The sequence below is a fragment of the Schistocerca cancellata genome, chromosome 3 (genome assembly GCF_023864275.1).
Source record: "Schistocerca cancellata isolate TAMUIC-IGC-003103 chromosome 3, iqSchCanc2.1, whole genome shotgun sequence".
Taxonomy (NCBI): Eukaryota; Metazoa; Arthropoda; class Insecta; order Orthoptera; family Acrididae; genus Schistocerca; species Schistocerca cancellata.
The window spans coordinates 379,446,128-379,463,329 of record NC_064628.1 but is presented as its reverse complement, the minus strand read 5'-3'; positions in this window follow the sequence as shown (position 1 = coordinate 379,463,329).

Sequence of the window (17,202 nt, the reverse complement as noted above, 5' to 3'; positions counted from 1 at the left end):
AATTAAAAAAAAAAACTGAGTTAATGGATCAACGACGAACTGAAACGGGTGTCTTGCGACGTCCGCCTCGAGCAGATACAACGAACGAAAGCGAACAAAATGAGATTAAAAAAAAATACTGGTAATCGGCCTGGCTTCTGAACTTATAGTCGCGTGTTCGCGTCCAACCGTATCACTTTTCTTTTTAACCACATTTCTGACCTCGTCTAAAGTTATGAGCATGATTGAAAATCGAAGATAATTCGCTTCATATTCTACCTACCAGTAACAACAAATACTTCCAGAAAAATTAGCACAGGACACCTCGTGGCTGCGTCGCGATCACAACAGCTTACGATCGAGTTTCCTCGCGCTGCAGCGGCTACCGGCCACCGGCCAGACGCCACCCGCCGCCTGAAATCAGTCGCGTCCCAGGTGAACGCGGCGCGATGCTTTCAGTGTATGTATCAACTGTCATTTTCAAATTTGAAGTTCTAGTTATCATCTTGCAGTTAAGCATTGGATTTCGCATACTTGAAAATCATGAAATATGGTTAAGCGTCCTAAAATTAGGTCGCAAGTGGAAAAGGTGTAACATCTGCAACACAATATTTACTTTTGGTATATTAGAGGGGTGAATGCAGAGGAAGCAGCTCGAAAGATTTGAACTGTGTGTGGACGGAATGCTTTTGGGAATAATACGCCAGAAAAATATGATATTGTTTCAATAAAGTTTGTTCTGGCATGAATGATTTTCCACATTAATGAAGTCTCGACTACTAATATAATTAATGGATTACCATTAAACCATCATGCGACATTTGCATTTAATAGGAAAGGTTCAGAAGTCCAGTGTAAGAATACTGCATGCTCTACTTCGAAACAACAAAAATCAGTGGAGTGACTATTATTGCAGTTTTGCTTGAACTTCATCAAGTCGCTCACTGAGTGACGGGTTATGATGCCTTTATCTTTAACTTTCTAAGAAAATCCCTACCAAAAGACGTAATCTCGAGCAAATAGTAGTGTGAACATAATATTTTCCATCTGATAGCTCCAGAATTGTGTTTGACACTGTGGATTCTTCCCCAAGGGAGTGTCCAACACAGCTGGAATTTATTGCCTACAATTAAGACACCTTTCGGTCGCAGTGTAAGAAACTCGACCAACAAACCTACATCACGTGTGTTACTGCATGATAATGCACTCTGTTCATTTGAGAAACAAAAGTATCCAGAAGATTGATAATGAAGTCATCTCTCAGGCACTTGTCCCTCTGATCGTATACTCGTAAAATTTTGCCTTTTCCACTCTTGATCGATCAATCGTCAAGGCAATTCACGTCTAGTCATAAGAGCTCTTCAAACTGTACTGGTTTCATGACATACTTAAAACCAGTAGGTTTCTACAGGCGTAGAATTTGTAAACTACTTTAGCATTGTCAGATTTTTTTAGATATTGTGAAAGATTGTACTGTTGCGGATTAAATTCTCTTTGATGATTACTGTTGTGTTCAATAAACTAATGGAAAACGCAATTAAAATATTCACTCTACTAATACAAATTAAATTCAGCTTACTACAGAAACATCACGACGGCAGTCTATCTTAATAAAGCATTAAGAGTGTGTTAGACAATTTTTGCCTATTTTAACACGATTTAGTAGGATATTACCGACTTTTGACTTCGAATAGGTCTGTATTTACTTCATGACCTATATTATACTCAAGTATTATGAAGATGTGACAGTTCACAGATAAAATTATGTATTCACAACAACAAAAGATATGTCGGAAGAAAACAAGAGTGGTATTATGAATTTTGCAGTACCGTAAGGTTTCTGCTCTGACACTAAGGGGTACTGAAAGTAGCAAGATTAATTTTGCTCGAGCGTTGTCTTACGATTCCCTTAGTGAGTTTCTATCTGCCTGCTTGTAGCTCTGCTACAAAAGAATTAAAAATCTGGTTTTCAGCGAGTCTCGAAAGTCGAGCGAAAGCAGCTTGCACCTGGTAGGCAAGCACAGACGTTCAATGAGTTCTCTTATTTCAGTTCGATACCAGAGCGTTCTAATCGGATTCAGCCAGTCAGTCTTAATATGGATTTCCGACTACACCCCTCATCATATTATAGACTCGGTAAATCACATTCCTAATCGGACTGTTGAATCCACATCACTGACCTATGACAGGGCCTGAATTCTTATAAGTTATGGAAAATACTAATACAAAGTGCTTATTACAAATATGTTATTTAAGTATAATTATATGAAGTAACGAGACAACAATTTATTTACAGGACCACAGCCTTATCCATCAGGGCCAAGAGAGGATAAAGTTGTTGCCGTTTGCTCCACGATCATCAGACATCAACCCGATAGAGAATATGTGGGCAGAGGTAACGAGGTTATTGCCATGTGGACCTACAATTGCAAGCGACCTTTTGACGAATATAGAAAACCAATGGTGGGCAGTAAACCATCACGCTGCGCTATCAATGCCCCGACGCTTTCGAGAAATCTTACATAATGATGGTGGGTGGGTTGGTTACTAAAAGTGTACTCGTCCACAAACCCATGTCGACAATCATCTGATATCCAGGCAAGTTTTGCTTTGTCGCAGCTCTTTAGCATACAAGTCCATTTACTTTCAGTCTCCTCCTCACAATTCTAGCAATGCAAGGTAACTGGAAAATCTCGTCCATTCGACGCCAACCAAGGAACTGATTGGCGCATGTGTTGTTCAACAGGCAGTAGTAGTCACCCTTACTGGAATCAATAACTGTGTGTGTTTTCGTGTTCACGCATAATCTGAATCATTCAAAAATGGCTCTAAGCACTATGGGATTTAACATCAGAGGTCATCAGTCCCATAAACTTAGAACTACTTAAACCTAACTAACCTACGGACATCACACACATCCGTGCCTGAGGCAGGATTCTGAATCATTACTATTAACATTAGAGAGGCAAGCAACAGTAAGTATTGCATCAGACATAACTGTAAAGTATTTTAATGCAATGGATAGTTACTACAAACTGAATTTTTACCCAACTCATGTTCTGCATATTACATTAAGTAAGTAAGATCTATTAACTCCATAATACTGTTAGCAGAGACAGTGCGCTCTTGTTGTCGCGCCTCGCGACAAGTGCAGCATTAGCAGTGCCCAATGCCGCCGCGATTTGTTTATGCTGGCAGAGCGTGGACACTGCAGCAGACGCTTCGCCATAAACAGAAAGAAATCCCCTTGGCTCTGACTACAATGAGCGGACATCGCTGCTCGCATGTTCTTACAGTAAGAATCGTGAGGCTCTACTCACAGGTGCCATGGAGCAATTGGAACGGGTATCATATCATTAGCCATCAGAATGTTAATCAATGATGAAATGTCCACTCTGTTTGAATCCCAAGAAAATAGGAACCTTCTCACAAAGTAATGTGAGGTGATCTCAAAATTAATCCAACACACAAAAATTAACTGCAGAGCTTTCACGCACGCAGTATTAGCACACAAGGAAATATTGTGTCTTGGAAAAGTATACTTTATTTTCTACTCTCACATCAACGCCCTGTGCAAGGCAATTGGAACCGCGCGATCACTGCGGTCGCAGGTTCGAATCCTGCCTCGGGCATTGATGTGTGTGATGTCCATAGGTTAGTTACGTTTAAGTAGTTCTAAGTTCTAGGGGACTGATGACCTCAGATGTTAAGTCCCATAGTGCTCAGAGCCATTTGAACCCTCTGCCAGGCAATTAAATGTGATTTGCAGAGTATCCATGTAGATATAGTGTTGTTGTTGTTGTTGTTGTTGAGACCGGTTTGATGCAGCTCTCCATGCTACCCTATCCTGTGCAAGCTTCTTCATCTCCCAGTACTTACTGCAGCCTACATCCTTCTGAATCTGCTTAGTGTATTCATCTCTTGGTCTCCCTCTACGATTTTTACCCTCCACGCTGCCCTCCAACACTAAATTGGTGATCTTTGATGCCTCAGAACATGTCCTACCAACCGATCCCTTCTTCTTGTCAAGTTGTGCCACAGACTCCTCTTCTCCCCAATTTTATTCAATACCTCCTCAATAGTTATGTGATCTACCCATCTAATCTTCAGTATTTCGAAAGCTTCTATTCTCTTCTTGTCCAAACTATTTATCATCCATGTTTCACTTCCATACATGGCTATACTCCATACAAATACTTACAGAAACGACTTCCTGACACTTAAATCTGTACTCGATGTTAACAAATTTCTCTTCTTCAGAAACGCTTTCCTTGCCATTGCCAGACTACATTTTATATCCTCTCTACTTTGACCATCGTCAGTTATTTTGCTCCCCAAATAGCAAAACTTCTTTACAACTTTAAGTGTCTCATTTCGTAATCTAATTCCCTCAGCATCGCCGGCAAGAGTGGCCGAGCGGTTCTAGGTGCTATAGTCTGGAACGGCGCGACTGCTACGGTCGCAGGTTCGAATCCTGCCTCGGGCATGGATGTGTGTGATGTCCATAGGTTAGTTATGTTTAAGTAGTTCTAAGTTCTAAGGGACTGATGACCTCAGAAGTTAAGTCCCACAGTGCTCAGAGCCATAGCTCTCAGCATCACCCGAATTAATTCGACTACATTCCATTGTAACACTAACCAAAACGGCCTTGCTGTGCTGGTACTGCGAACGGCTGAAAGCAAGGGGAAACTACGGCTGTAATTTTTCCCGAGGGCATGGAGCTTTACTGTATGGTTAAATGATGATGGCGTCCTATTGGGTAAAATATTCCGGAGGTAAAATAGTCCCCCATTCGGATCTCCGTGCGGGGACTACTCAAGAGGATGTCATTATCAGGAGAAAGAAAACTGGCATTCTACGGATCGGAGCGTGGAATGTCAGATCCCTTAATCGGGCAGGTAGGTTAGAAAATTTAAAAAGGGAAATGGACAGGTTAAAGATACATATAGTGGGGATTAGTGAAGTTCGGTGGAAGGGGGAACAAGACTTATGGTAAGGTGACTACAGGGTTATAAACACAAAATCAAATAGGGGTAATACAGGAGTAGGTTTAGGAAGTATTGAATAGGATTGGGAAGAAGAGAAGTTTGTGGCACAACTTGAGTAGAAGAAGGGATCGGTTGGTAGGACATGTGTTGAGGCATCAAGAGATCACCAATTTAGTATTGGAAGGCAGCGTGGAGGGTAAATATCGTAGAGGGAGACCAAGAGATGAATACACTAAGCAGATTCAGAAGGGTGTAGGTTGCAGTAGGTACTGGGAGATGAAGCAGCTTGCACAGGATAGAGTAGCATGGAGAGCTGCATCAAACCAGTCTCAGGACTGAAGACCACACACACACACACACACACACACACACACACACACACACACACACACGATGTTCATCTTATATCCTCCTTTCGAGACAATGTCCATTCCGTTCAACGGGTCTTCCATGTCCTTTGCTGTCACTGACAGAATTAAAATGTCATCAGCAAACTTCAAAGTTTTTATTTCTTCTCCATGGAGTTTAATACCTACTCCGAATTTTTCTTTTGTTTCCTTTACTGCTTGCTCAATATACAGGTTGTATAACATCGGGGAGAGGCTACAACCCTGTCTCACTCCCTTCCCAACCACTGCTTCCCTTTCATGCCCCTCGACTCTTAACTGCTATCTGGTTTCTGTACACATTGTAAATAGCTTTTCGCTCCCTGTATTTTACCCCTGCCACCTTTAGAATTTGAGAGAGAGTATTCCAGTCAACATTGTCAAAAGCTCTCTCTAAGTCTACAAATGCTAGAAACGTAGGTTTGCCTTTCCTTAATCTTTCTTCTAAGATAAGTCTTAGGGTCAGTATTGCCTCACGTGTTCCAGTAATTCTACGGAATCCCAACTGATCTTCCCCGAGATCGGCTTCTACCAGTTTTTCCATTCGTCTGTAAAGAATTCGTGTTAGTCCGTGCTGATAGGCCGTGGTCGTAGTATAAAACTCTCCCCTGACGTTTCGTCTCCGACTGCGGGAGACATCCTCGGAGCTACAGCGGCGAACTGCAGTTCGAATGAAGTCAAAATGGTTCAAATGGCTCTGAGCACTATGGGATTTAACAACTGAGGTCATCAGTCCCCTAGAAGTTAGAACTACTTAAACCTAACTAACCTAAGGACATCACACACATCCATGCCCGAGGCAGGATTCGAACCTGCGACCGTGACGGTCGCGCGGTTCTAGACTGAAGCGCCTAGAACCGCTCGGCCACTGCGGCCCGCGTATGAAGTCAGAAAATAAACACAAAAAACTAAAGTTTCTGAGAAGCATATAAGTCATTTCCTCTTCTGATATCATAACTTTTGTTTCAGTATGAAGTGAAAAATTAACAGTTTAAGGTCCGAAGCATAATAGGACACCTGACTCTTATCGTAGGCCCTATCGGAAACGCAAAAAGCAGGGAGCTCTCCCTTCTCTTCTCCAACAGTCTGTTTCCTTTCATGCATTACTACCACTCGTAGATTCTTATTTAAGGACTTGCGGGCATCAAGTTCTTCAGCAGAATGAACCTTATGTTAGTGTGCCAATCACGGTGTGGAAAAAATGCAGCCGCGCGGGATTAGCCGAGCGGTCTACGCGCTGCAGTAATGGACTGTGCGGCTGGTCCCGGCGGAGGTTCGAGTCCTCCCACGGGCATGGGTGTGTGTGTGTTTGTCCTTAGAATAATTTAGGTTAAGTAGTGTGTAAGCTTAGGGACTGATGACCTTAGCAGTTAAGTCCCATAGGCTTTCACACACATTTGAACATTTTTGAAAAAGTGCAACAAAGCGGGCTCCCTTAGAGCAGTGAAGATATTTGCACATGTCTGTATTCAACAGTGACTGCCAGCGGCCACAATACTTTACAGAATTCATGCTGCAGGCAACACAACTGTGAGTGCATTGACTTCATTTAGTAAGTCGTCAGGTGACATTTAGTAAGTCGTCAAGAGACGGACGGAAATATCAAATTAACGTCACTTTCCGAGTCATATTGAATCCAAAATGAGTTGTTATTGAGGTACTTGAGTGTTCTAGCAATTACGATTTGATAATTCTTATATGAGTATTCCGACAGGAAAAAGAACCCGTTAGTGTGAAGCCATCAGGAACTACATTAATATGAAACTGCAAGAACTCGAGACAATACGCGGACTCTTCGCTGGATAACCTCTTAGTGTTATTTAGGATTCTCTCTGTCCTAGGCGTAATGCAGATGAGGCTTCACATTCATGAGGAGCTTTCCGCTGTTCTTGACAAACATCAGCAACTTATAATCATTGCGAGTAACAACTGTGTGATGATAATGGTACAGGTTGTCAGTGGATGTGGCGGTGTTACGCTGTCTGACCGAACACGCTAAGCTACCGTGCCGGTAAACTATCGGACTATCGGGACATACCAGTCAACCTGCCTGCAGGATCTATCTACACACGCTTCTCGTCAGACTCAAAATCCCATCTAAGGCGCATACCACAAACGCGGTATCTCCCGTCAATTATTCCACTCGTCGCAGCCACACTGTATTCTCGCGAGGGTTCGGGCGATGACGTGCGTCTAGCACTGAAAACTTTCGAAGGCCCGTAGAGACCTGAATAATTGCAAAAAATGATTCAAATGACTCTGCGCACTATGGGACTTAACATCTGAGGTCATCAGTCCCCTAGACTTAGAACTACCTAAACCTAACTAACGTAAGGACATCACACACATCCGTGCTCGAGGCAGGATTCGAACCTGATACCGTAGCAGCAGCGCGGTTCCGGACTGAAGCGCCTAGAACCTCTCGGCCACAGAGGCCGGCAGCGAATAATTACACAGGATGTTTCAGGAGGAATAGTAAATACTGTAGGAGGTAGTAGTATTGCAGAAAAAATGCCGTATAACTTGTGTCCAATTTTTATTGAGTACATACAGCTGGGTTCAATGCATTGTAATTAGGTTCATTTGGATGCGAGAATGTGTATGTTCCTCCAGAATGCCGGCCGGTGTGGCCGAGCGGTTCTAGGCGCTTCAGTCTGGAACCGCGCGACCGCTACGGTCGCAGGTTCGAGTCCTGCCTCGGGCATGGATGTGTGTGACGTCCTTAGGTTAGTTAGGTTTAAGTAGTTCTAAGTTCTAGGGGACTGATGGCCTCAGATGTTAAGTCCCATAGTGCTCAGAGCCATTTTTTTTCCTCCAGCATGACGGGGCTCCTGAACATTCTAGTCGTCAGGTGACACATCATCCAAACCTAACATCTTCCGGAAGATGGATTAGTAGATATGGGCACTTTTCTTGCGAACCAAGGTCCACGGACCTTTTTGCTTGTGGGGATAGTTGGTAGCGAAGTCTACATAGAAAAAGTAAACCCAAGAGCCGATTTGATCGTTCGGATTATGAGTAGTGCAGCCCTCATAAAAGAGCGCAAGGACGACCTCAGAAGAGTTACACGTGGTGTTATCAAGAGAAGTCAAAAGTGCATTGAAGTTGGTGTGGGAATTTTTGGAAATCAATTTTGAACGTCCTCATTTCCCTTTGCATTGAGTTTGTTAGAAGAAAGAAAACACACACACACACACACACACACACACACACACACATACACGTATTTCTAAAGTGCTATTCGGAAAATGTTTGGCAACTCAAAGATAGTGACGGAGCGAAACTGCATTAACCTACGCATTTCACTATATGTAGTTGTAATTTTCTGAACGATTCATGTTTAATAAGTGACAGCTATTTGGAAAATATACGTTTGCGAGATGGTTACATTATGTGTTAATTACAGTGTCTCTCATCTTTTACTTTGTGGGAAACCTGCTTCTTTCTTCCCTAGCCTACACTACAGCAATGAGTGAATCCTCACATTGCTGATACCTCACTGGATATGCTACTGCAACTGTAGCCAAACATTCAAATCTCGCTGGAAAAGTATATTTCGTCAGATCGTCTTGATCCTCTTCTACTGTCATTGAAAAGGATCACGACGAAATTAAGTATAGGAATTCTACGAAACCCTTGAGTTCATACTGCGGTGCTGTGCAGATGAAAAAAGTAGTTTTTCACAATTATCAGATGACAGATGTAGTGTGTCAGTTCCACTGATTATGACTGCATTATTAATTGTTGGTTCACAGGCGCTTTTTTGCAACTTATTGTAATTATTTTTCTAATGATAGAGCTGGAAGAACAGAAACATCAGATTTTCGCCATATGAAATATTCGAATTCACCATAAGTCTTCACATTTCGAGCAATGGCAGAATATCCGTCAGAAAAGCTGACAACAAGAAGCCACGTCATGTGTGTCTTCTGGCGGGTGTGCCAATGACAGTGATCTCAATTACAATATTGTACAGCAAAGATACGTTGACAACCACTGGAGAAGCTCCAAAATTGTGAATACACTTTCCCGGTTTTGGTCCGGTTAAGACAGTAAAACACAAATAATTGGAGCAGTTATTAATTTAAGACGTTTCGTTTGCACTCAGTGCATCGATGTATTACAAGTAATACACTCTAGCCCCTAAACCTGGTTACAGAAATGCGAATAAGACTCATTGGCAATAATGAGGATATTCCGACCCTTGCCACCCACAGCTTTCAGATGAAGCTATAGTCACTTCTGGGGCCACTCACACAACACATCAGCTGGTATCTTTCCTGGTTGTATAACTGAAACTTGGCAACAGCGCAGAATATGTCTGGCACCTCTGTGACCGACGAGTTACTTCCTTGATATTATCGTGTCATTTCAGCTGAATAATGTGAGTGATTTTCTCTTGAGATATGATATAGGGATATCAGTTAATGCTTTTGAGTTCACGAAAGTCGTTCCACACGGAAAATAGAACTACTCTCGTCTCTTACATTGGGATTTATCTGTCATACGGTCTACTGGGCAAACAAGTAAGATACATTCACGTGCTGACGAGATAGCCGGCACGGTAACTCAGGGTGTTCGATCAGAGGGTTAGCTGCAGTCTGTAATAAAATAAAAACAACTAAAATAATGGATCAACGACGAACTGAAACAGGTGTTTTGCGACGTCCATCCCGAGCAGATACAACGAACGAAAACGAACGAAATGAGATTTAAAAAAATCGGTAACGAGCTTGCCTACATGATATAAGCTGCTTTCGCTCGGCTTGCGAGACTCGCTGCAAACCAGATTTTTAATTCTTTTGTAGCAGAGCTACAAGCAGGCAGATAGTAACTCAATAAGGGTATGCCGGCTGGTGTGGCCGAGCGGTTTTAGGCCCTTCAGTCTGGAACCGCACTGCTGCGACGGTCGCAGGTTCGAATCCTGCCTCGGGCATGGATGTGTGTGATGTCCTTAGGTTAGTTAGGTTTGAGTACTTCTAAGTTCTAGGGGACTGATGACCTCAGATGTTAAGTGCCATAGTGCTTAGAGCTATTTGAACCAATAAGGGTATAGTAAGACAACGCTCGAGCAAAATTCGTCTTGCTACCCCCTTAGTGTCAGAGTGAAAACCTTACGGGACTGCATAATTCATAATGCCACACTTGTTTTCTGCCAACATATCTTTTGTTGTTGTGAATACATAATTTTATCTATGAACTGTCACATTTTCATAATGCTTGAGTATGATATAGGAAATGAAGTAAATACAGACCTTTTCGAAGTCAAAAGTGGGTAATATCGTACTAAATCGTATTAAAATAGGCACAATCGTCTAACACACACTTAATGCTTTATTAAGATAGGTTGCCGTCGTGATGTTTCTGTAGTAAGCTGAATTTAATTTGTATCAGTACAGTGAATATTTTAATTGCATTTTCCATTAGTTTATTGAACACAAAGGTAATCATCTAAGAGAAATTAATCGGCAACAGTATATTCTTTCACAATAACTAAAACAATCCGACAGTGCTAAAGTAGTTTATAAATTCTATGCCTGTAGAAACCTACTGGTTCTAACGATGCCATTAACCCAGTTTAGTTTGAAGAGCATTTTTGTCTAGGCATGAATTGCCTTGATGGTTGATCGATCGAGAGTGGGAAAGGTAAAATTTTACGAGTATACTATCAAAGGGACAAGTGCCTGAGAGATGACTTCACTATCAATCTCCTGGATAGTTTTGTTTCTCAAATCAACAGATTTCATTATCATGCAGTAGCAGATCTGATGTAGGTCTGTTGGCCGATTTTCTTACACTGCGACCGAAAGGTGTCTGAATTGTAGGCAACAAATTCCAGCTGTGATGGACACTCCCTTGGGGAAGAATCCGTAGTGCAAAACGCAATTTTGGAGCTATCAGATGGAAAATATTATGTTCACATTACTCTTTGCTTGACATTATGTCTCTTGGTAGGGCTCAGCATTTCATTTCTTCTTAGGAAGTTAACGATAAAGGCATCATAACTCGTCTCCCGTAACTGTACCGCGAAGGAATGCTCAATGAGCGACCTGATGACGTCCAGGCAAAACTGCAATAATAGTCACTCCATTGATTTTTGTTGTTTCGAATTAGAGCATGCAGAACTCTTACACTGGACTTCTGAACCTTGCCTGTTAAATGTAAATGTCGCGTGATGGTTAAATGGTAGTCCATTACTCATATCAGTTGTCGAGACTTCCTTAATGTGGAAAATCATTCATGCCAGAACAAACTTTGTTGAAACAAGAATAATTTTTTCTGGCGTATTATTCTCAATAGTACTCGCTCCACACATAGCTGCCTCCTCTGCATTCCTCCCTCTATTATACCTAAAGTAAATATTGTGTTGCAGATGTTACACCTTTTTCCACTTGCAACCCAATTTTACAACGCTTAACAGTATTTCATGATTTTTAAGTATGAAAAATCCAGTGCTTAACTGCAAGATGATAACTATAACTTCAAATTTGAAAATGACAGTTGATACATACATTGAAAGCGTCGCGCCGCGTTCACCTGGGCGGCGACCGATTTCAGGTGGCGTGAGGCGTCTGGTCGGTGGCCGGTAGCCGCTGCAGCACGAGGAAACGCTCGAGCGTAAGCTGTTGTGATGACGACGTAACCACGAGGTGTCCTGTGGAAATGTTTCTGGAAGTATTTGTTATTACTGGTGGGTAGAATGTGAAGCGGATTATCTTCGATTTTCAATCATGCTCGTAACTTTAGACGAGGGCCGAAATGTGGTTAAAAAGAAAAGTGATACATTTGGACGCGAACACGCGACTATAAGTTTAGGATGTACGACGGTTACTACTATACAATGCGCTCACACAACACGACAACATCTCCGAAGTAGACAACACTTCTTCCTGACACTCCCGCATTTCCATTGTTGCCACACTGAGCAGATGGCCTGGCTTAGCGTTGTCAGGTGCGGTCGCTCTTATTGGCCACCGTAAGTGAACGACTCGGACTTAGTCTCTGTGGCAGCCGGCTGGCGGTCAGTTTTTATGTCTTAAGACTATACAACCAAACGTCTGTGTAAATTAAAAATGTGCATCAGGTTCCTACATCTGCCATCTGTATGATGTGACCTTCATATTATATATATATATATATATATATGACTGTAAAAACCGCACTGAGGAGTCACGATGTTTCCATACAACTACGGTAACATAGTTTCAACTGTTATTCGCCATAACAGTCGACCTAATTGCTCGCCTAAGGTGGTACCCTATAATTAAACGTGGCGAGAATGTTTGTGAAGCTTGGGATGTGTATCGTAGTTTAATACAAGAAAAGCAATGTTCAGTCACTATTTAATTATTTCATACCATGTTTTACAACACATTATCAGCATTCACATAACTCTCCACCAACTTGTTGATTGGTTTTTACCGATTTAAGTGCAGAATATCGAAAATTGAACGAAGTTCAATTAGGCTGGTATAAGTTTTGCAAGTCATAGATATCTTGTGTAATCCGGGGTGCTGCTTCTTGATGTTGCCTTAGGTTCATTTTGATGTTACTGCATCGTCATATGGATATTATGAAATATGTTTTAGTAGAATAATTTCTTGTTTACAAGGGTTTTTATTTCGCACACTATATGTTCGGCGGCGAACGTGCTTTACATCGTAGAATTTACATCTTCCAGTTATAAAACAGTTTGCCGCGCGGTATTAGCCGAGTGGTCTACGCGCTGCAGTCGTGGACTGTGCGGCTGGTCCCAGCGGAGGTTCGAGTCCTCCCTCGGGCATGGGTGTATGTGTCTGTTCTTAGGATAATTTACGTTAAGTAGTGTGTATGCTTAGGGACTGATGACCTTGGCAGTTAAGTCCCATAAGATTTCACACACATTTGAACATTTTTTTTTATAAAACAGTTTACACTGTGACAAAACAAAGTCTAACTACATGCTGTTGATAAAGAATTCGGCCTAAGAGTGAAGTATGGCGGTGTACAAATCTCCTTTATTTATATGGTTCCAAGCAATTACTATCACTGTTACATAATTTATTTTACATAAGAACAATCAAAGTTTTTACATACATTTTCCCAAATTGCATAGAAATTTATGTAGAATACAAGTGAATAATTCCATACAAAGACAAGAAAGAATCCGTTTCAATTAAGACTATAAGTTATATGTCTTATCATTGCAACAATATATTTCTTTAATTTGCATATAGTAATTAATTGACTCAAAGAAAAATCATGCTAACATTTTCAGGTGTACAGATTGATTAGTTTTATCGAATGAAAGGCCTAGATGCAACTAATTAATTTTTGTACGAGTATAATTTACATTTCTATATGGTCATATTACAGTTCTATTTCTTATTAATTAACTAACACCAATTAAAACATGAGTGTGATTGATTCTGACTGAAAAATCATCGTGTCTTATTTTTCTTATGGATTCAAACAATTTCTGGCTTCAAAACATAAAAATAGCTGTCTCTCTATGACTTGGAAATATCGGAACTTTAATCGTTAATTACTCCATAGTTACAATAAGGAAATTATTCCTACTATGTGCCTGAAGATTGTATTGTGTGTAAATTATGATGGTACATTAGTTTTTAATCCAATATGTTTCCTTCACTCCGTTTACTTGTGAGACTCGTCACAATGTCAAAACAACAGTTTAAATCAGTGTTTATATTTTAAGAAAGGTCCGTTTTGTTGTAGACACTAGTAGCTGGGGCACATACCGCAACGAGCGCGTGCGTCGTGTACCAGCATGCCTCGGGAACAACTGTGCTTAGTTTTAGTTCTGTAGCTAACCTGTACGGTTCTGTTCTGTGCTTTCAACATGTTTAAGACTATCAACTCGCCCTCCGCGTATGAGGTTCGCTCAGTGATACGGTTTTTGTCAGCAACGAACCTGTCTGCTGTAGAAATTCATCGAGATTTGCGACATGTACGGTGATACTGTTATGAGTGAAAGCAAAGTCGTAAGTGGCTACGAGAATTCAAAGATGGCCGTGACAACATCCATGATGAGGACCGCTCCGGTCGCCCTTCTTTGATCACAGACGATGGTGTCGGTGTTTTGGGATAGGCATAGTGTTTTGTCGGTCGACTTCATGCAACGAGAAGCCACTATCAATGCAGAAGCACACTGCCAAACCCTGATAAAGCTACGCAGAGCGATTCAAAACAAAAGAAATGGCATGCTGACGAAGGGAACTGTCCTTATCCATGACAATGCAAGACCTCACACTGCAGGTGAGACCCACGATTTAGTGGACAGTTTTGGCTGGGAAGTTTTAGGCCATCCACCCTACAGTCCTGATCTTGCTCCGAGTGATTACCATCTGTTCCTCCAACTCAAACAACACCTCAGTGGCAACCATTACAGTGATGACTGAAATGTGCAGGAGCTCCATCGTGCATGAACCACATGTTGTGTCGTACTTGTAAAGGCACATGTTCTAGCAGCACAGGTAGAGTATCCCGTATGAAATCATGATAACGTGCTCCATTGAGCGTAGGTGGAAGAACATTGGGCCCAATCAAGACATCACCAACAATGTCTGCCCAAACGTTCACAGAAAATCTGTGTTGATAACGTGATTGCACAATTGCGTGCGGATTCTTGTCAGCCCACACATGTTGATTGTGAAAATTTACAGTTTGATCACGTTGGAATGAAGCCTCATCCGTAAAGCGAACATTTGCACTGAAATGAGGATTGGCACATTGTTGGATGAACCATTCGCAGAAGTGTACCCGTGGAGGCCAATCAGCTGCTGATAGTGCCTGCACACGCTGTACATGGTACGGAAACAACTGGTTCTCCCGTAGCACTCTCCATACAGTGACGTGGTCAACGTTACCTTGTACAGCAGCAACTTCTCTGACGCTGACATTAGGGTTATCATCAACTGCACGAAGAATTGCCTCGTCCATTGCAGGTGTCCTCGTCGTTCTAGGTCTTCCCCAGTCGCGAGTCATAGGCTGGAATGTTCCGTGCTCCCTAAGACGCCGATCAATTGCTTCGAACGTCTTCCAGTCGGGACACCTTCGTTCTGGAAATCTGTCTCGATATAAACGTACCGCGCCACGGCTAATGCCCCGTGCTAATCCATACATCAAATGGGCGTCTGCCAACTCCGCATTTGTAAACATTGCACTGACTGCAAAACCACGTTCGTGATGAACACTAACCTGTTTATGCTACGTACTGATGTGCTTGATGCTAGTACTGTAGAGCAATGAGTCGCATGTCAACACAAGCACCGAAGTCAAAATTACCTTCCTTCAGTTGGGCCAACTGGCGGTGAATCGAGGAAGTACAGTACATACCGACGAAACATTAATGAGCTCTAACATGGAAATTAAGCGTTTCCGGACACATGTCCACATAACATCTTTTCTTTATTTGTGTGTGAGGAATGTTTCCTGAAAGTTTGGCCGTACCTTTTTGTAACACCCTGTATATATACTACTGGCCATTAAGTCTGCTACACCAAGAATAAATGCAGATGATAAACGGGTATTCATTGGACAAATATATTATACTAGAACTGATATGTGATTACATTTTCACGCAATTTGGGTGCATAGATCCTTAGATATAAGTACCCAGAGCAACCACCTCTGACCGCAATAACGGTCTTGATACGCCTGGGCATTGAGTCAAACTGAGCTTGGGTGGCGTGTACAGGTACAGCTGTTCATGCAGCTTCAACACGATACCACAGTTCATCAAGAGTAGTGACTGGCGTATTGTGACGAGCCAGTTTCTCGGCCACCATTGACCAGCCCGCCGGCCGCGGTGGTCTAGCGGTTCTAGGCGCTCAGTCCGGAACCGCGCAACTGCTACGGTCGCAGGTTCGAATCCTGCCTCAGGCATGGATGTGTGTGATGTCCTTAGGTTAGTTAGGTTTAAGTAGTTCTAAGTTCTAGGGGACTGATGACCACAGATGTTAAGTCCCATAGTTCTCAGAGCCATTTGAACCATTTTTTTTACCAGCCGTTTTCAGTTGGTGAGAGATCTGGAGAATGTGCTGGCCAGGGCACCAGTCGTACATTTTCTGTATCCAGAAAGGCTCGTACAGGACCTGCAACATGCGGTCGTGCATTATCCTGCTGAAATGTAGGGTTTTTCAGGGATCGAATGAAGGGTAGAGCCAGGATCGTAACACATCTGAAATGTAACGTCCACTGTTCAAAGTGCCGTCAATGCGAACAAGAGGTGACCGAGATGTGTAACCAATGGCACCCCTACCATCACGCCGGGTGATACGCCAGTATGGCGATCACGAATACACGCTTCCAATGTGCGTTCACCGCGATGTCGCGAAACACGGATGCGACTATCATAATGCTGGAAACAGAACCTGGATTCATCCGAAAAAATGACGTTTTGCCATTCGTGCACCCAGGTTCGTCGTTTAGTACACCATCGCAGGCGCCCCTGTCTGTGATGCAGCGTCAAGGGTAACCGCAGCCGTGGTCTCCGAGCTGACAGTCCGTGCTGCTGCAAACGTCGTCGAACTGTTCGTGCAGATGTCTTGGAAGCCTTCCCATCTGTTGACTCAGGAATCGAGACGAGGCTGCAGGATCCGTTGCAGCCACGCGGATAAGATGCCTGTCATCTCGACTGCTAGTGATACGAGGCCGTTGGGATCGGGCATGGCGTTCCTTATTACCCTCCTGAACCCGCCGATTCCATATTCTGCTAATAGTCATTGGATCTCGACCAACTCGAGCAGGAATGTCGGGATGCGGTCGCAGGTTCGAATCCTGCCTCGGGAATGGATGTCTGTGATGTCCTCAGGTTAGTAGTTCTAAGTTATAGGGGACTGATGACC